General features: G+C 35.7%; 1 long non-coding RNA gene across 2 annotated transcripts in view; it reads right to left on the reverse strand.

The window, feature by feature from the left end:
* Positions 1 to 1,324: 1,324 nt before the first annotated feature.
* Positions 1,325 to 21,293, reverse strand: part of LOC116421153 — a 39,946-nt gene continuing 19,977 nt past the window's right edge. The window contains exons 2-3 of one of the 2 annotated variants that reach the window (XR_004231460.1): positions 11,401 to 11,445; positions 1,325 to 1,473 (exon numbers count right to left, since the gene is read on the reverse strand). This is a non-coding gene — a long non-coding RNA (uncharacterized LOC116421153). Of the gene's footprint in view, positions 1,474 to 7,573; positions 7,719 to 11,400; positions 11,446 to 21,293 lie in introns of those variants that run through there. The other variant, XR_004231459.1, reaches the window with a different exon arrangement.

The raw sequence follows: 21,293 nt of genomic DNA on the forward strand, positions 1-21,293 counted from the left end.
TTGACATGGCCCACCCTGGGGAGGCAGCTCACTGGGACACTGGCAATATGAAAATCTCAGTTAATGGAAAGGCAAGTCTGATGATATTGTTTTGGGGACACATGGATATGTCAATATTGAACCTGCAACTTCTTTCATAATTGGTATATAAGGAATATTTGAGGGGGGCTGGGGAAACTCCCAAAGCCATCACTTTTCTATTGCCTCACTTCTTTAGCCTCTCACATGACAGAAATTCTACCAATAAAAAATCTTTTCATTAAAAAACACTGGGCTTGGTCAAAAAGACCTGGATTCGAATCTCACTTGCTTAAAGGTGATACATTAGCCATGCAATCTTAGAAAATTCACTTAACCTTCCCTTATGTGTAAAATGAAGGGATTGGATTTAGTAGTTTATAAGTTTAAGTCAAATCCTGTCAATAAGCAAAATTTACAAAGTTCTTATTATATACCAGGCACTATGCTAAGCATCATGAACACAAATATAAGTAAAAAAAACAAGAAAAGATAGTTTTTGCCTTAAAAGAGCTTATATCCTAATGGAAGAAGACAACATACATACACACACAAAAGAGAGAGGTGAAAAGTTGAGGGGAAGACACCTATTTGAGGTCACGGTGGCAAAGTACAGTGAGGAAGTGTGGTGGTCCTGACCTCTTCCTCTAAATGGAGGTTCTGGGAACTCCCCAACAAAAGTAGAAGTCTGAGGGGAGGAAGGGAAAGAAAGATGAAGTATAATGGTAAAATCTGTGGAGTGGAGCTGTCCCTTCCAGTTTTGAACCTATAATTCTAAGGACTTGTCCCAAGTCACACAGGTAAGAAAGACAGAATTTGGAGTAATAGGTGAATATTACAGAAGAATAAATGTCATATTGATATAAAGATAAATTTCTTGACACATAAAAATGATTGAGATAACAGTAAGCTCTTCATCACTCGAGAACTTCAAATTATGCCTAGATGGTCCATTTTTAGTGGTTAGACAAAAGCTTCAAATGAGTTAGTTCACATGACATCTGGGGATTCTGCCATCTCTGATAGACTGTAACTCTTTGAAAATGCAAGGACTCTTAAAGAATCCACATTATACTATACTGAGGTCATTGGTCATGTGCAAACTAAGTGTGATATAATTTATGAGATTCTTACCAGTCATATCTAGGAATAACTGACTCTGGAGCTAGAGGAAAAGAGGGAGTCTGGGGATATGGTCACAATGTGGACCTCTAGGTGCCTTCTAGGTAGTATGGAGTATCAAATGTATGTAAGCAAAGTATAAAAGGTAAACTTTATTTACATTATATCTTTTGGCTTCCCATTCTGTAGGATTGTTGAGAGGAGGTAGAGAAGCTATTCAGAGGTGTCCCTGTCTTTGTTCTTAAGTGTGCTGTCTCTCCTTCTCCCCAGGACATGAGAAGATGCCAATTTCATTGATCTGCCCCAAGAGGTGTCCCTTTCTGCATTCTGATGCTGTAAATGAGAAACAAGGAACAATCTTTGAGGTTACTAGAACATCCAAGGATCACTTCATCCATATTTTATTGAAGGCAAGATTAAGAGCTGGAATGGTGTTTAAAAGCCATTTACTACAGCCCCCTACCATAGAGAAATATGTTGCAGAGATGTAACATTACTTTCTCCATGTCATACACCTTGTAAATGGCAAAACCAGCACTCTAATCTAGGTCCTTTGGCACTAAATCTAGTACTTTAGTTATCATTAAATTTAGAACCAGAGGAGGCTATGGAAATAATTTGGTAAGATTTCCTCATTTTATAAACAAAGTAATTGAAATTTAAAGAGATGAAGTGACTTGGCCAAAGTTACACAGAAAATAAGCAATAAAACTGTGATTAAAATCCAGGTTCTTTGACTTCGACTCCAGTCAAACCCAGGAGTATTAACATTGTCATCAGGATGGTCACTGAACATGGATGACAATATTTCATCACTTATACATGTACAGTAGGATCACACTCACATCTTGGATAGCACCTTCACAGGGTAATTAACTCTGAGAAATGGAAATGATTAAAAATCAATTAAGACATCATTTCTAAAGAAATGGAGGAGAACGGCATTGGGAGTTTTCAGGGATAACTTATTTCATTTACAATGTGTCTTCCCTACAAAGCAAATATATGGCCTACCATGGTCTTAGCCAGAGAAATCTGGGAGAAGGATGAGAATACCATTTTAGGAATGTTGCTTTTTTTTTTTTTTTTTTTTTTTTTTTTCTCATTTCTGGCCATTTATAAGACTGGTAGAATTATAGCAAGTTTCAAACCATCTTAGAGAGAGACCACCAGGTTCTGTATTCTTTAAATCTCATGGGTTGGAGTGTGTGTTATGCTAAAAGAGAAACCTTTTGGGGAAGCAGAATTAACAATAAGCCTAATACTAATTCTATCTATTAGCCTTCACTGTAATCTAGCTCCCTCCTGATGATAATCTATACCTGGTTAACATTTATAGCCTCTCATAGCCTTTATCACATGATCCTCGATGGAAAGTCATAATATTCTTTGTTCCTCATTGTCACTCCCTTTGTCTCACTCAATAGCTTTTCAATAAGTGATTTGTTCTCTCAGTAACTTTTTTTCTTTTGACATCTTCAGAATTAAAAATTTTCACTCAAAATAATGGTACCAGTAGTATACCATTTTACTTCCTTTCTGAAGGAGCATCTAACTCATCATCTTCCTCTTTTGTCTACTTGTGTCCTTGTGCTGGAAGATTTTAATATTTACAAAATTACCCCCTCAACCTTCCTAATGTCCTTAATTTTATAGCCTACTTCTTCAATGCTCCTCAGTCATACATAGGGATGACCACATCGTTGATTTTAACAAGTGTTCTACTTCCTAATAAGAAAGTATGACATTCCCATACCTAACTTCAGTTTTATAATCTTGACATCATCCTGGACCCCTTAATGTCCCATATATTACATATCCCATCAATTGTCAAATTTTGCTATTTCTACCTTCCCAATATCTCTTCATTCTTTCTTCTCATAAAACTAGCTTTTATTTATTTAGCCCAAATCATCATTGCTTTTAACCTAGATTATTGCAACAGCATCTTAATTGGTCTTCCAGTTTCAAATCTCTTACTATTCCAGTTCATCCTACACATTGTTGTCATAGTAATTTTCCTTAAGGACAAATTTGAATATAAAACTCCCATTATTAAACCAACTTCTGTGGATTCCAATTGCCTCTAGAATAAGATACAAATTCTTTTGTTTAGCCTTTAAAACTTTACACATAGTGGCCCCACCTATCTTTCCAGATTCATTAGATATTATTCTCCCTTTAGCACTTTGTAATCTAACCAAACTGGTCCTCTCAGTTCCTCACTCAAAATACTTCATCTCCTATCTCAGGTGTCCCAGGCTATTGCCTTAACTGCAACCTAGTCTCTCCTTCACCTCTCTTTGTTTAAGATTCAGCTTAAAAACTGTATGAATTTTGTATAGTATCTTATATTTAATCACTTTGCACATATGTATTTGTGTGCATATATGTAGTTATTTATCAATTTTATATTTATGCTATACACATTTTATATGTACTTTTCATCATCGCCATCACACATCATTAAACTCTATTGTTTTTGTGAATTGAGATAATATTTGTTCTTTTTAGGTGTAACCCCCAAACAGCACAGAACCTGGTATGTAGTAGCTACTTAATAAATAGTTGGTTACTTAATTTATAGAAATGAAGGAGATGTTTAGAAATTCAAATCCAGATTATTTTTACTAGAAACTACAGAAGGATGTCAAGGCACAACTTAGTGATTAATATAAATTATACATGAAAATGGTATAAGTAGTACATGATAATCAGGAAGACATCATCCAGGGACTAGAATTATAGGTCAGAAATTTATTGTCTTTTATGGTTTAACAATCTATCCCCATACAACAAATTCGGACCTCAAAATATCCTGGAGAACTGATTCAAAAACTGTTCTACACCCAGATCATTATCATAGTTTGAACTGTTGTTGTCCATATTTTCTCAAATGTAAAATTAATCAATAAAAACTAATAACAATGATTTTTTTTTTAAATTGATACCGACATCTGCTAAAACTCAGAATCCCTACACTACTTGGAGATTATACTTTCCAAATCTTAAGACCTAATGAAGTAGACCAAAATAACATGAGAAAAAGAAGGTACAAACATTATTCATGATTATCCTGTCAGCTAGGGATAGATAAATGGCACAGTGGATTGAGTGCCAGGCAAGGAGTCAGGAAGATTAGTTTTCCTAAGTTAAAATTTGGCCTCAGATACTTACTAGCTGTGCAACCCTGGACAAGTCATTTAACCTTTTTTTGCCTCAGTTTCCTTATCTGTAAAATGATCTGGAGAAGAAAATGGCAAACTAGAAAATCCCAGTTGGGGGCACAAGAAGTTGGATATTACTGAACAACTCAACAACAAAACCTGACAGTTACTGGGACTATACCAATGATGCTGTAAGGTAAGCAAACACTTAAAAAAATTTTTGTACTGTTTTCTTTATAAACATTATTATATTTTCCAATATTTAATTCTTTTCCCCTTCTATTCCTCATAACAGAAAGGGAAAAAAATAGAAAAGAAAAAAAAAAGTTCAGCAAAACTAACCAAAACATTGAAAAAAAAAAACTTGACATAAGTAGTATATGTGTATGTTTATATGTATGTATGTATGTATGAAAAAGAAGGGAGATAAATGATTATGGATATCTCTTTGGGAACAAACTCCCTTATTCTAAATTCAACAGTATTTGTTGTTTACAACAAAAACAAATATTTTGTTGTAATTTTTTTTCGATTCACAAGGTTGCAGTCATTTTTATATTGTTCTCTTACTTCTTTTGATATTTCTTTGCATCAATTCCCAGGAATCTCTGTATTCCCTATCCATTGCTCTTGACAGCTTGGCAATAATGTCATATTCTTGTGCTACAACTTGTTTAACATTATTCATTTGATAATATTTTATAAATTTTGTTTCCAGTCATTCTAAACTTTTATTTAAACTATGAGAACCTGCTATTTTGTCTCATTGTGAAATATTTTGTATTAAAAAATGCAGAATAATAACTTGTCCTAGGACTCTTTCTATAATTTTCTAGATGAAAATGAGACACTAATAACAACAACAATAATACCTAAATCTATTATTTTGATGAATTGTTTTTAGATTTTTACATGACATAAAAATGCTAAGAAAATGATACTAAGAAAAGCATCAAACATAAACGACAACTCATATTTTTAGATTATTTAAAATTTTATAAATCATTTTTTTTTTTTTTTGCTACAACTTAGTGAGATTAGTAAGGTTAATATTATCACCAACTGAAGCTTAGGGCTAGCTCACCCTGTTGTGACATAGGAGAACTAGGATTGACAGACAGGTCATTTGGATTTAAAAATCTGTGTTCTTTCACCCCACTCTCCATTGGGTGAGGAGTGAAAGAGATTAAGCTAGAATCAATTAGAATTTAGAGCTGGCAAGTTCATTACAAATGAAGATACTAAGGCTCATCAAGATTTAAGAATGCAGAGAGGTTATGGGAAGAGTTACAAAGCTGGGGTCTAGATTGGGTTATTGGCTCCAAATCTGGTGACTTTTCAGCAAGTATACAAATCTCTTATAATTAGATATGCCCTGAAGTTCTCTCAGAAATACTGGGCCGTAGGAAAACATCTTTTTTTTTCTACTCAAAACTTTCCTAAAGGTTGTCTCTAAAGTAGAGCTGTGGCATTTGTTAAATTCAGTGTAAACATTGTTAGAAACCCAATAAATCAAGATTTTATTTATTGTGTTAATTATATAGACTTAAGAAAGTCATAGAGATAATGTTAATATATTGCCAATTAAACTTAAAAGTATAGGATTAGCTCTCTACTAAACATTTACTAGTACATTTTTGCTTCAAAGTAAGGAAGCTCACTCCATTGCCCAATCTTCCAGTAGTCTATTTTGTCTATGTTTTGTAAATGCTTATATGTATATTTATTGTTTCCCCCAATAGAATCTAAGTTCCTTGAGGGAAGATATTATTTCATTTTTGCTTCATTTTCCATTTTCAGTACCTAGCTCAGGGACTGGCACACAATAGGGAACATAATTAATGCCTGCTGGTTGATGGTGGCAATGAGTGAGACTTTGACCTCTGAATTGAAAGGGTATGTTTGTATGGGTATGTGAATGAGTGTGTGTGTGTGTGTGTGTGTGTGTGTGTGTGTGTGTGTGTTTCTGACAAAGGCCTTTATATCAACACTGAATGAAATGTAGACCAAACGATTTTTCTATGCCCCGAGGACCTTAGCATTCCGTGCTGGGCTTTATGGTAGCAGAGTAGATGAAGTAAATTTTGGAGAGGCTGAGTGAGTTTTCAATGCCTGGCCATTCCAGGAGTGCTCTGGATTTTCCAGTCCTGTATGTCTGGAATTGAGACCAGCAACTTCAGAAAATTTCCTATAAACTTTCCCTATTTCTTGGCATGGAAAGCTTTAGAGGAGCTCTATTAGCTTGGCTTGTAGTTTCCTACTGAAATCAGGAAATGCAGAACAGAGAAATGTCAAGATGCCAGAAGTGACTGCACACATACTGTTTTCTATTCAGGAAGGAGACACAGAGTTAAATCTTACATTTTAGTTCTTATAGATAAAGCCATTGATTTCTCCCCTTCTCTATCCTGACACACATATTAATAAAAATCATCAAAACTACTTATTGTTATATCTTCTATGGACATCATGCTCTCATGCCCAAAACTGGCATGAGATGATCTTCGCTCCTAGGAAGTTGTGCTGGTAGATTGCAGTCTCTGCCAGGTAGGTCCTACCAGACCAGGAAAAGTTTAGTTATGGATCCACAGACTATTATGTATTTATTTACCTATACATAGAGAGGCTCATCCTTGAAGACCAGTAAACAATAAAGAAACCTGGGTCTCAGTGCCAAAAGTAAGGGTTTATGGAGACCAAGTTCCCGAGGATCAGAAAGCTCTCATTGACTGCCACTTTGGCTTATACACTAAGCTAGGGAGTCCTCCAGGAATCTAAGAATTTGATTTGTCTAGGCACAACCAAGGGGAAAAAATCATTCAGTTCCCATGTAAACACTAGCAAATATAAAACTTCAAAGCATCTCTTAGCACGGAGAACTTCCAATGTAAGATCTCCTTACATCACTGAAGATTGCAACCTGTCTATGATTTATTAAGTCCTAGAGAATTACCAAAGATATCTTGGTGTTCAGCGATTTACCCAAATTAATTATAGAGTATATAAATGCTTAGATTTTCCTAACTCTGCTTTAGGCTGATTTTACTAAGGTTAAGAAATAATATTCCATGTAATTGGGGAAAAAAGTACTTGGGGGTAGATCTTCCTGAGGCAGATGTTTTGCTATCCTTTGCTCAGAAAAGTTTACATACAGACCTCAGAATTAGATGGAATTCATAGAATAAATACAATGCCTTATATTAGCTGATGCTCACTAAATATTTGTCAAATTAAAAAAAAAAAAAAAAAAAAAAAAAAAAAAAAAAAGGAAATAACCTTCCATAGATCAGGATCTATTTAGTCCAACAACAACTCACTTAAAGCTGTCAAAATTGGCATTTCCCTTTTGTTGTCCAGTTAGCTTCCTCTTCCTCAGGGACCCATCCAATCCATCACACTCCAGGATAGTACCTTAGGATTTGTAGAAACCGGATGTAAAGGGGAAGCCTTTAAGGATATTAGAGTCAATCCATTCACCCCTACACTAAGTCTTACCTCAGACACCTATAATGTTTCTGACATTCCTATCTCTAGCTCTGGGAATTTTCTCTGGTTGTTCCCCCATCCCTGAAATACTATTGTTCTTCCCTTCAAGGTACTCATCTCTAGTTTTCTTTAAGTCCCACTTAAATCCCACCTTCTACAGGAAGCCTTTCCTAATCTCTCTTAATTCCAATGTTATCCTCTTTCAATTATTTCCTATTTATCCTGTATATCTTTTGCTTCATACATATTTGTTTGCATGTTATCTACCCCATTAGATTATAAGCTCTTTGAAGGCAGGTACTTTTTCTCTTTTTTGTATCCTTCAAAGTTTAGCATGGTGTGTGACATTTAATAAATGTTTATTGTATAATATTATATTGTCCTCCTTAATTATAAAACTATGATATACAAAGTCTATCCCCCTTCTTCCCTTTTTTTATCTCTATTCAATAAATCCCTTTAGTTTGCTAGGGAGTAAACCCCTTTAGTCACACCTTCACAGTGCCCCTAACTCACATCATCAGGGAAGGGCAAGATCTGAATTTTTCATCACTTCATAGCTTTGTCCTTTGGCTCCAGGGTTCTTTTGGCTTAGAAGATCCTACATTTATTCCAGGAATATGGTGTGGTCTACAGAGTTTCTCTGTTAGGTCCAGAAGACTTGTTTCAGGACCTCTTTCATAATTCCAGTTTGGTCCCCTTCGTCTGATTTGATGCCAGTGTCTCGGTGCTTCAGGTAGCACATGCTTCCCTGGAGTGGCCATGTGGATCTGTAGGCTTTCTTTTATGGAATCAAAGCCAAAGTTAATTTTTTTCCCTTCCCTGTTTATCTATTCCTTCTGTCCTTTTACTGCTTTCTCTCCTTTAGATACCAATTTTAAGATTACAGAAAGATACATGAAATAACTATAAATCAATCATATTCAGTGTAGTGCCCTATGCCAGGACAAAGAAATGATTTCATACTTCATCAGGGAGACATAATTAGTTCCAGAAAAAAATCCCCATCAATGGAAAAACAATCATCAATGCCAGAATAAATTGTTAGTTAATGAGGCAAATGAAGACCCAACCAAGAAAAGATCAGAGGACACCTGTTACATTCTCCTCCTGCTCCAGACCAAAAAGAAAAATCAAAAAATAGCTCTTCAAATTACTTTGAGATGCCTTTGAATGTATTGTTCCCAATTCTAGTTTTCTCTCTTGGGATCTGAAAAGACTTCATAGTACACTTAATGTAACAAGTCTATTTACTAAGTCTTGAATACATTTTCCATAAATTTACATCCATCCAGAGTCAACTCCAGTGTGTAAAGTTCTTTCAGTAGCATCTTACATTGGTGCACATCTCTCCCCAAATCAACATATGTTGGTAAAGGTTCAGATCTTCCATGACTGAGTAGCTCTAGCACTTACACTAAGTCTACATATGTAACTGTGTAAGCTTATCCCAGTCTCATGCTTGTCTTGGTACTTGTAATTATTTATCTAGAGATGCCTTCTGATATTGCATAAATTCCAGGTTTAATGTTTCATTAAAGTCCTGTCTGTGTAATTTTTTGGAAATTATGATTTCCTCCTCTCCTGGAAGTTGGAGGGTAAGGTGGGGTTTTCTAGATAATGTGACTCCTTGGAGAAATTGTTTCTTGCTTACCCTTTTCCTCAGATAACCAGGTAGTATATCATAATAGAATTGTGGATTTAAAACAGAAGAGATCATTTAAGTCATGTGATCCAGTTTCCTCATTTTATACATTTGAAAACTGAGAGTCAGCGAGGCTATATTCCTTTCTGTGATTCAAGTTTATATCATAGAATTCTTAGACCAAAGCTCATTTCTTTGGCTACCACTTCTCTTTCCTTCAAACTCATCTGTATATCACTTCATTATCTCCTATGAGATCCTTGTTGTATTTTTAACAAATTTCCCGAATATTAGACCTTTTTTTCTAATGTTCTGTCTTTCAGTCACAGAAATGTGGTTCTCCCATGAAGACACTGCACTTGTTGCTACCCTCTCCAAATACTGGAAGTGCCTTCTTTCATGCATTCCAACACTTAAAGAAAAAGGCACTTTTCTTTCTCCTAATTTCAACCAGAACCTCCCCCCAAAACTTCATTCAGTGACTTCTCTACCATAGAGATTCATTCCCTAAAAATATATCATTCTGTCTAGAACCCAGTGGTTCTCTTTTCTCAAGAAATTCAAAACCTGTCTCTGTCTCCCTGTGCATTCAAATACTGCCCTTGTATTTGGAAATTTCAATTTATATGTTAATGTCCCTTCAAATATCCTTGTTATTCAGTTTACTAATCTCCTTAAAATCTATTATTTGCACTTTCACTTGACCTTAGTCTCATCCAGGACTCATATCCTTATCATCCACAAATTCCATTACTTGACCATAAATGTCTCTAGTTTTTCATTTGTCTTATTCCTTCCAAACCCATTCTTTGCCCTCATCATAACTTCTAATCAATTTGACTTTCTCTACTTGTCCAGATCTTTATTCCTTCTTTGCCTTTACTTTTCTCCTTCCAAAATACTTAACCTTTCAGTTAACTAGTTCAATTTTACAATTATCTCAATCCTTGATTATTATGTCCTGTTTTCCTCTGACTTTATTCCTTTGTAAACTGTAACTTTGGATCATTCCTACCAGGTATTTTCTTATCACCAGATGACTGAAAGAAGTCAAATAATAATGCTTACTTAGTCCACTGAAAAGTATTTTATCAAGTCTCAATGGAATTCTCATTACTTCATTGACAATCTTTTTACTCTTCCATGATCAATTCTACATTGCATTTCCCACGTTAACTCTTACATAACTATGTCAAGTATCCAATATCAATACTCCTCCATCTTCTTCTCTCAGCAATGAATAGACTTTACCCCAAATAATTGAGGGCATCCTCTGCAATGTCCTTCTTCTTGTCAGTGTCATACTTGAAAACATCACAGCATTACCTCCCCCCAATTCTTTCTTTCTTTCTTTGCTTCATTCCAAGAATTTGAAGTGGACCTTATCCTTGTTGGCATTAATTCCTATAGTGTTATTTTTAGTCCTAGCTGGACAAATTCTCTCTTCTATGAGATTTCCATCTTTGTTCATCACATCTCCCTCTTTAATTTTCAATCTTCTTACCCACTAGTTCCTTCTCTGTTGTCTTTAAACTTGATTAACTTTCTCCTATTTTTTTTTAAAGATTTTATCTATCCCATCATATTATCATCTCATACTTTTCTTCCCTTTTATAGTTGAATATCAAAGGAAGTTAGGGGCTCTCTATATTTATTGCTTCTATTTTCTTACTGACTTGTTAGGCATTTCTTAATCACTTATCATCTTGTTTTTTCCTCCACCAATCAATTGAAAATTCCTTTCTTCTAGGTAACCCATCATTACTTCATTGCTAACTTCAATGATCTCATCTCAGTATTACAAGTTGACCATTACTACCATTACCAGTTTCCTACCATGTTCCCTTTTTCTTGATTTTTCATAACTACCTAAAGGAGGAAGAAAACTGGGATCATTTCTTGACTATATTTACAGGATCTTGGGTTATATGGTCCAGCTCTCAGCTGAAGTCTGAATCTTACCTGCAACATCTTTCACAAATGGCCATCCGCACTTCCCTCAAAGACCTGCAAAATAACAGGGATAGCTCAATTCATACTTGTTAGGAAATTCTTTATTACATACTGAATGAAAACTGGCTTCCTTGTGTACTCTTTATTTTTATTTTTGTGAATTTAGCAATTATCTATAAATATGTTTCATTGTGAAAAAAGAACAAGAAAGCAGTTTGCATAAAAAACTTATATTCAGTTTATTTTCCTATAAAATTTATACTTCCTAATGATTACATACATAGACAGAAATAATTTAACCAGACAGTAGGGGAAAAAAAATCAGCTTGTGTTTCCTTCTGCACTTTTTGGGTGTTTTCTTTTGTGCCTTATCATTTTTATTGATGTTTCTTTGGGAATACTTGTTAATACCTACTAAGTTCCCTCCTTTCCTTCCAACAGATATAATAGTCTAGTAGTTTTTAGGCTACTGTGATTTATGGCAATAGAATATCATAAACAGCACAGACTGTTTCTTTTCTTATGTGTTTGTATCTCTAGTCCATAGTAGGTACTCAACAAATACCTGCTAAATAGGTCAATTAATGAAGGGATGAATGAATGTTTATACCCTGTTTTAATTCTGTCCTTTGCAGCCAAAGTCTAATTTCTTCTTTATTTTTCAGCTCTCAATATTTTAAGACAGCAATCTTATCTCCCGTCTTCCCTTCCTTATGTTAAACAATTCTGGTTCCTTTAATGTTGTCAGTACAGATGAGAAACTTTTACAATTCATGAATGACATTAATTTTATTACTGTATTATAGAGAAAAGGAAGAAGGGAAGAATTTAGTGAAGGTAGCCTGTTAGGTCTTTTCATATCAAGTATATTAAGGTCTATTATACACAGGTTTAGCTTTTAGGTCCAGTAGGGACAGAAGGATAGACAGACAGACAGATAGACAGCTAGATGATAGTACTTTTACTGAGTGTTTACAATGTACTAGATACTATGTTCAATATTGGAGTTACAAATCTAAATAAGTCCTAGCCCTCAAAGAGCATATATTCTAAAGGATAAAGACAATATAATAATGATGCTGAGCTTGATGCATAGATGCTTAGAAAATAGTCTGGCATCTTGGTACCAAGAAAGATAAATTAAAATCTCACCTATGAAAGCTTAGGATGATTCTAAAAGTCTAATTAAAGTTGTAAGGCAAAGACAGAGATGATCCCTAGAGTGAGGGTCATGTACTGTAGAGTTTAGAAATTAATTTTCTGGGACTGAGGGAACAGGACTCAGGAAAACGCTGGCTTTCTGCTACATGTATATTTCTTTAAAAAATGTTTTAGACTGGTCAAAGTAAGGATTCAAGAAGCCATCAATCAAACTTCCTTAGAGAGGTACTCTCACAGGGGAGTTTGAACTGAGCCTTTGGGCTACCATGTTTTTTAACCTCTTGTAAGGAAGCAGGGGCCAGAACCCAGAACTGTTCCACCCAAAGATCTTGCTTTCTGCTCTGGGACTTGGTCCTATACTGAATAAATAAAATACAATGACCTCATGTGGGTGTTGAGCAGTCTGAGTGAAGAGTTGCTGATGGGATGGTCACCTTTATGCCCCAAAGTTATTTCCAGCTCTTTCTATTTCTGAAGGCAGCATGCCTGATGGAGTTAGCCTGTCTAGATGCCTCACTTAGGGGCCTGGGGGATAGCTTCCCACAGCAATCTGCTCTCTTTGGGAGATTTCAATTGCTTTTGAATTAGTTATGGGCTCAAAAAGGAGTGACTTCCATTATTACAATGCAGGTTTTAAAATTACTCCCATTCAACTTGCCAACTCTGCAACATTAACCTGTCATTGGAGAATTAGGCCTGGTCATGGAGAAGAGAGTTCTGAAAAATAAAAAGGAATTTTAAAAAATCTGTCATATAAGTGGACATTTAAAAAATTTCTATTTTTTAACTACCAAATCCAGTTTGCTTCATCATCTGTAAAATGGGGACAGTATTTTGAATGCTTATTTCAGTGGTGAGTTGAGGACTCATGTGATTAAAGCAAAACACTCACCATAGTTTATTAGCTTATGAAGCAACTTTTGTATTTGAAATAAAGTAGCCTGTTCTCATACAGGATTTAGCATTGGGACTGAGGGCGGGGGAGAGTGTAGTGGAGAATCTGGAGATTTTTAAGACTCATTATAAGAATGAGCAAAATCTCTGGTTAGAGAATCTGGATTTATAGCCCTCTTCTGCCACTTACTACTTATATGACCTTCAGCACATCATTTAACCTCTGTAGATCTGTAAAATGAGAGGATTTGATTGGGTGGCTGTAATGGCCCTTCTAGCCTCAATTATCTGAATGTAAGAGCCTAAGTGTATTATAAGTATTAGATATAGTATATGAGTGATCCAGTTTTTGACACCTAGGTTTGTACACCATAAATAAATTGATAAGTAGAATTTGGAGAAACAGAGAGAGACTGAGACAAAGAGATAACAAGAGGGAAAGAAGGAAAGGAAAAAGAAAAGAAAAGAAAAAAGAAGGAAGGAAGGAAGAAAAGAAAGAAAGAAAGAAAGAAAGAAAAAAGAAAGAAAGAAAGAAAGAAAGAAAGAAAGAGAAAAGAAAGGAAGTAAGTTTGAAATAAGGTAGAGAGGAAAGAGAAAAGAAAGAAATGAAAGACAAATAAAAAGGAGAAAGAAAGAAGAAAAAAAGAGGAAGAGGAAAAGAAAGTGAACAAAGAAGAGGAGGAAAATGAGAAGAAATAGAGATAATAAGCACTACTTTCTATTATAAGATGCTATTGAGAAGGAAAACTGAAAGTAGTAGAGAAAATATACTCACATGATTTTTGCTAAAGAAGGGAAAAGAAGACAGAAGATACTTTTCTACATTGCACCTATTGTTACTGAGAGGTAAGAAGGAAAATCTTGCAAAGGTTCAGAGTTGCAGAGGCTTTTGCCAAGTTTAGGATAAAGTTCATTTCTTTTACTTAAAATAGGATAATATTTTACTAGCTGAAGGTATCCTCTAATCCTTAAGCTGGAAGTCATGGATACCAAAGCTGCTGTCAAGGAGTAAGTCCATCTGAACATAGAAATAGCCAGTGAAATATTAAAAGCACAATGTGGATAATTGCAGCTTAGCAGTGGTAGGGTCTGTTCACCACAGACTTCATAGGCTTATCAAGGTACTTTCATGGACATATCCAGAAAAATATGAGGACATTGAAGTCTACAGTTTTTGAATTGTGAGTTGTCTTGGCCACATGTGTTCTTTCTTTATGCTTTACTCCCCTGAGATTTTAGCTATATGTCCACTTATCCACAGACCTAGTGTCCAGTTGTGGCAAAGATATAACTTATGTTTAAGAAGGGAATGTTACGTAAATTTTAGCTTTTTTTTCATTTTCACTAAATATTTTGGTTAATATAGTGATTGATTTGTTAATGAAAGACACATTTATTGGTACTCATAAGTTACAGTGTTGATAGAAATAAGTACGCACAAGGTTTACTCCTAGTGTTCTGATAATTAGCACAATAATCAAATGACCTCTGTTCCGGAGAATCTGTAAAAGTCAATGCAGGTGTGTAGAGAAGAAAAGGGAGAAGGGAGCCAGGTCTAGGAGAGAGAGAGACAGAGAGAGAGAGACAGAGAGAGAGAAAAAGAGAGAGAGAGAGAGAGAGAGAGAGAGAGCGAGCAAGCCCCTGGAAAGAATTAGGGACCCGGGCTATATTATGATATGCTGATCCTTCTGAACTCATTTTAGACCCAACATTCTTCCCACCCCTCACATTAAAAGATCTGATTCTATTTACCAGATTTATTCAATCAGTCAACAAGCATTTATTAAGCTTTTACAATGTGGATTAAGTTCTGGCAATACAAATAGAAGCAGAATAAAAAAGAGCTGCTGCTCTCCAGCAGGTAATATTCTTATATAGGAACATGACACAGAAAAGGGACCTGAAAATCGGGTGGTTGAGGGCAGGAGGAGGGTACTCAGTGGAGGCGGGAGGGAATAATAGAGAAAGTGCTATGCAGATGAGTCAGCACCTCTGGGGAAGGATGAAGACATCTTTGGCCTGGGCCTCCTTCTTAAGGGGAGGTTCTGGGAGGAACCTGTCAATCAGAAAGTGAGACCTTGGGGGCAGAGAGCACTTCCAATGTGAGATGGTGTCCAGGGGTGGAGTGAACTTCCAGGGTGAAGAGGTAACTCCCAGTTTCTCAACTTTCCTTAGTCTGTACAGGTTCTAACTCTGAATGGGCCACAGATCTTAACTGGCTCCTTCCACCATTGTCCTAGGGTTTCTGGGAGTGATTCACCTCAGAGAATCAGTAAGCAGATTCAGAGCCACGGAGAAAGGAGAGAAAACTATTCTGTTTTCCCCATATTTCTAGACAGGAGGCTCCCCTTCTTTCATCCTTAAAAGGGATTCCTCTACTTTATTCTTCTTTATATTCCAACTGACCCAGCTGGAAACCTTCTAGTCCTTTTAAAAACAGGATTAAAAAGTCCATTTTCGGCATTAGACTAGTTCAGAAGAAGAACTTCAGCTCTTTTCTTTGCCAGCCAGTTTGAAAAAAAAATCCTGAACCACATGTCACTTCAAATTATGACTATGATGTTCATGTTCCCCTCAGGCTGAAATTTCACCCAAGTAAATCCTCTCATTCAGCAGCTGGAGAGAAACGTGTCAAAGGCAGTGATCTGCAAGCACCACCAGTCCCCTGGGAGAGCTTGGTCAAGCCCAGTGTGAATCTTCTGGGTACCAGACAGCTCCCCCCTTCCCATCCATGGTTGCTGACACTGCCCACACTCGATAAAACAAAGAACAGAATAGAGAGGAAGAAGAGGAGGCTGGAAGGGAAAGGCTTTTCTCTGCTAAATAGGTGTGTTTTCAGGGAAAACATTTAAGAGGTGAAAAGACAGGCATTCTAAGTCATTGAATGGAGTTCTGGCTCTCAGAGTCAGAGGACCTGGATTCAAATCCTTTTTTGTACACCTAATACCTACCTGTGTGTCATTGATATTTAAACTCTTTGAATCTCAGTTTACTCATATGCAAAATTAGAGGAGGGGGCAGACTGGGTGGCTTTTAGGAGCCTCCCCTCTCTAGACTATGAGAGAAATTCTGTGGGAAGCACCCTCTCAACTAAACTAAACTCCTTGGCTCTGAGTGGATAGGACTGGAGGTTAACCATGGGAGGAGCAATCCCTAGCATCCTGCTTTGATTCAGAAGTGTTTGCTGAAATAGGTAGACGGTCAGGGGACAGTCTTCACTCCTCCACTTTCATGTTACAAAGGTCAGTTCCCTGGAAAAAGGAAGAGCTGGCATGAGCCACCTTAACAATAATGAAATAGCTTGTCAGCTGCAGAGTAGTAATTAAAACTGATTTTTTTCCACCTAGGATACAACCATTTGGGAAGGGGTAACAGAGAAGATAATTTGATAGCAGGTACATCCATCTAAGTCATCTAAGCATTACCCTCTTGGGAGTAGAAAAGGTGGCAATAATGACATGGGTCAGTGGGGGACAGCTTGATTAGGTGGAGGGACAGTGATTGTCACATGGGCCCTATGACCCATTCCCTTGGATGTTGGCACTTTAAGACAAAGATCCATTTGCCCAGTTATAACTTTGGTTGGCAGCAGCAACCAAATGATGTGGGCTTCTATGGGAAAAAGCTATGTACACTTCAAAAAAAAAAAAATACAGATGCTTTGAGACATTTTTTCCCTCTGTTTTCTGTAGTATTTAGTTGGGATATATGGGTCCTGGTGATCATCTCTGTAAAGAAAAATTTATTCCTATCAGAATTTCTGCTTGTTGTTGTGTGTGTGTGAGTGTGTATGTACACATACATATATACATGCATACATACATATATACATACAATGATAATGCATGAGTATGTATTTGGGACAAACCTAAATATTCTAGACCCCTTGGATCCAATCAACCAAGGTCTATTAGTCATTATTATAATTATCTTCTTGCCTCTGGAATGTGCTATATATGTGATCTTGGATAGTTCCCAGGACAGTTCCTATCTGTAAAATGAGAAGATTGGACTACATGGCTTGTAAGGTCCTTTCCAGATCTGTCTTTGATCCTATTATGTGCAAGGCAAATAAATATATCAGAAAGTCAACTTAATTTGAAAGTATGAAAGGTATAAGCTTGAATCCTAGCTTTGTTATTTTCTAACTATGTAATGCTAGGCAAATTATTGAACCTCATTTAGCCTTAGTTTCTTTATTGATAAAATCTTGGTTCCAATGTCCATAGTGCTTATTCTGCAAAATTGTTATGAGGATTAAATGATATAAATGTGTGCAAGGAAGAATATTTTTAAAAATTATCAATGTCTACCTATATTAATTTACTCTATTCCTATAAATAAGCCAATTCACAGTTCCACTAACAATCTAGTAGTGTCCCCATTTTCCCATAACCCTCCAGTATTGCATGTTTGATTTTTGGTCATTTTTGCAAATTTGATCCTTGTGAGTTTGAACCTTAGGATTATTTTGATTTGACTCTTATCCTAAGAGTTTTGGAGTATTCTTTTTAATGGTTATAAAGAGTTCGCAAGTTTTCTTTTGATAATCTTTTACTGTTCATCTATTTGAAAATGGCTTTTAATCTTATATATTTTTGTTACCCAACTATATTTTATATACCATACTCTTATTACAGATGTTTGATACAATTTTTTCTAGTTGACTATCTTTTTCTTGTTTTAACATTATTTTTTACATAAAAGTCTTTACAATATTTTCTAATGAAATTATCTTATCTATTGTAATAACACTATCCTTTGATTAAGAATTAACTCCCTAGACAAAGCTAAATTACATATTAGTAATAGGCAATTTACTTATTTTCTATTTTAAATAGTATATGATATTTCATATTCAGGTCATATACCAAATTTTAATTTATTGGGTTGTACTATATGGTAGAAGATGTTGCTCTAAACTTAATTTCTGCCAGATTGCTTTCCAGATTTCCCAGGAATTATTCTCAATCTATCATAACCTCGAGTAGCCAACCACTCTACTCACCTTTGTGATAAAGACAATCAATTGATAAACAAATCAATACATTCCCCTGCAAAATATATCTCATTTAGTCCCTATAGTTGCTCATCTTTATGCTAAGAGGTACAAAACACTTCATTATTACCATTAATCAGTATTCTGAAGTCTTTCAGTATCATTTCACCTGATACTATTACAGTTTTCTTGGAATTTTTTCTCCTGACTCTATCTCTGTATTAACTTACAGAAGCCTTCCTAGGTTTCTTTAAACTAAACCATTTTTATCAAAAGACATATCGATAAACCTAGTGTCTTTTGGCAAGGGAAATTTTCAGTATTAGAAATGAATTTTTAACTTCTTGTGGCAGATAAATGAATCCCAGTGGAAAATAATATACAACTCAGGGCTATTTATTTACTCATGATAGTTAACATCATTAATTGCTTCTTAGGGATCAATGGTATTCAACTTAAAAAAAAAAAACTTCATAGCACTTCTCTTTTATGGTGATAGGCTAAAGTTAAATGAAGTCCTCAGATTCTGGCTATGTATGTATGGCCCAGAGCACGGGAAAGAGAAAGTGGTAATGGCGATATGATTCTCCAATAACCTTGATTTTGCCACTGTTATAATAACAATTTGGCCATTGTTTGGATCCCGATTTACTCAGACTGAAATAAATAGCAATCATTTATTTATTTAGATTAATTTTTGGACTAGGTGAAAGGAGATTCTTTGCCTTAATTGCTGCCTAACCTTAATCACTAAGTAGATGCAGCCTTAGTCAAACAGAGATCTGTGGAAGACCTTAGCTTAAAAAGGCCAAGGTCTCCCCCTGCATCCAGGGCCATCTCCAGCCTTCTTGATCTGTATCTGGTCATTGGATCCAGATGGCTCTGGATGGGAAAGTGAGGCAGGTAACCTTGCACAATCCTTCCTCACTTAAATCCAGTTCACTTGCAGGTCATGCCATCATCTCCTTGATGGTCCTTTTTGAGAATGAAGAACAAATGAAAGCAATGATCTATTCATCTACCCATCTGTCCATCAATCTATCTATCTAACTGTCTACCTATCTGTCTAGCAGCATGGTGGCCTAGGTGAGTTGAGTGCCAGGGTCAGAGTCAGGAAGATCCAAGTTCAAATCTGGCCTCAGATACTAAATAGCTGTGTACTATATAGCAATTTAATCTTGCTTCCCTCAGTTTCCTCATTTGCAAAATGAGCTAGAGAAGGAAATGGAAAACCAACCTAGCATTTTTGCCAAGAAAATCAACATGAAGACTAATCAATCAACTAAATAATAACCACACACACACACATACATATATATGTGCATGTGTGTATATATTTTAATATATTTCCCTTGCAATACTGTGTAATTAATTTATGTATTTAAAAACATTATTCTGAAAAGCTGTCCATAGGCCTTGCCAGAGTGCTAAAGGTATCTATGAAAGACATATAATAAACCCTTAATAATTATCTAATAATAAAAATCCCCGCTCTCAATCTTTCCTTGGCCCCTACTACAATGCATCTTGCATAAAAATGCATTTTTGTTCATTCTGCAACTGTCAGCTCCCTGAAGATAAAGATACTGTCTTTTTCATCTTTTGTGTTTCATCTTTGTGTTCCCAGTGATTGACATAGAAATTTTTCATAGTAGGTGCTTTCTAGAAATTTGTTAAATCAGAATTTTCCTTTCCCCTTTGCATGTACAAATCAGGGGCTACTGCTGTGGGCTACCACATTTGGATTTGTTAATAGAGATGGCAGCTGGTGATTTCTCCTCAGACAGAGGGTAGAACTGGGTTCCCCCCCAAAACCTCAGATCTTTATGTGATAAAGTGGCAAAATCCTTCATGTTAACTCAGACAAACCTCAGACAGGTTCAGAAGTTTTGCCATGCTTCTTAATGGATATTCCCAACAACTGATGTATTATGGTACTATTCCAAAGGCAGGATATAGGCAAGTTAGTTAAATGTTTCAGAGTCTTATTCTCAGACTTCTTTATATTCTGCATGTCTTTGATCCCACTATAGCATTTCTCTCTGTTTTTATCTTTGCCCTTTGTTTTGGATTCATAGAATTTCCCCTTTTCTCCTCTTATAGCTCATTTGACTTTGCCAAAGGTATTCCCTGTTCATTTTCTTCTACTTGCTCCCTAACTATGGATTTAATCTAAGACTCAACTGTTGAATGAATGAATGAATGAATATTAAACATTTATTGAGTGTCTTACTATGTCCCAGACATAATGCTAAATACTGGAAATACAATGTGAACAGAAGATAACCTGTAAATTCATAGAGTTTAAATGCTAATGGAGGGAAGCACATATAAGTGATGGCTGGATCTGGTAACTGGTCAATTGATCTGGTTGATTTACAGAGATAGTATTATTGTAGTAGTATTGATTTGGTTAATATACCCAAAGAAAGAGGAAGAAAATGGGAAAGAATATGAATCCATGGGATAATTTAAATGATAAGATAGACCAAGGAAAGACTGGTGAGAATATGAAAAAATGTTAAGAGAATATTATTCCTGGAAGTGATGTGGAAGATGCTGACAGTCTCAGATAGGGGAGAAATGGGGCTGCAATAGGATATATGGCAAGGAGGACTTGCTGGATAACTGGATGGGATTTGAAATGTTGTCTAGTATTGGGCCTGCCAAACATATTGGACAGGTAACTTTGTACTTATTTGCTCTCTAGTCAAGGGAATGATCCTTAGTTTTTCTTTAGATTGACTGATTAGCATATCTATCCATTCTAATTATTTTATTTACCCAAATGACTTTGAAATCTATATCACTAATCAATATATCTCTTCTGTGATAAAGTTCCATATTT

The sequence above is a fragment of the Sarcophilus harrisii genome, chromosome 2 (assembly GCF_902635505.1).
Source record: "Sarcophilus harrisii chromosome 2, mSarHar1.11, whole genome shotgun sequence".
NCBI lineage: Eukaryota > Metazoa > Chordata > Mammalia > Dasyuromorphia > Dasyuridae > Sarcophilus > Sarcophilus harrisii.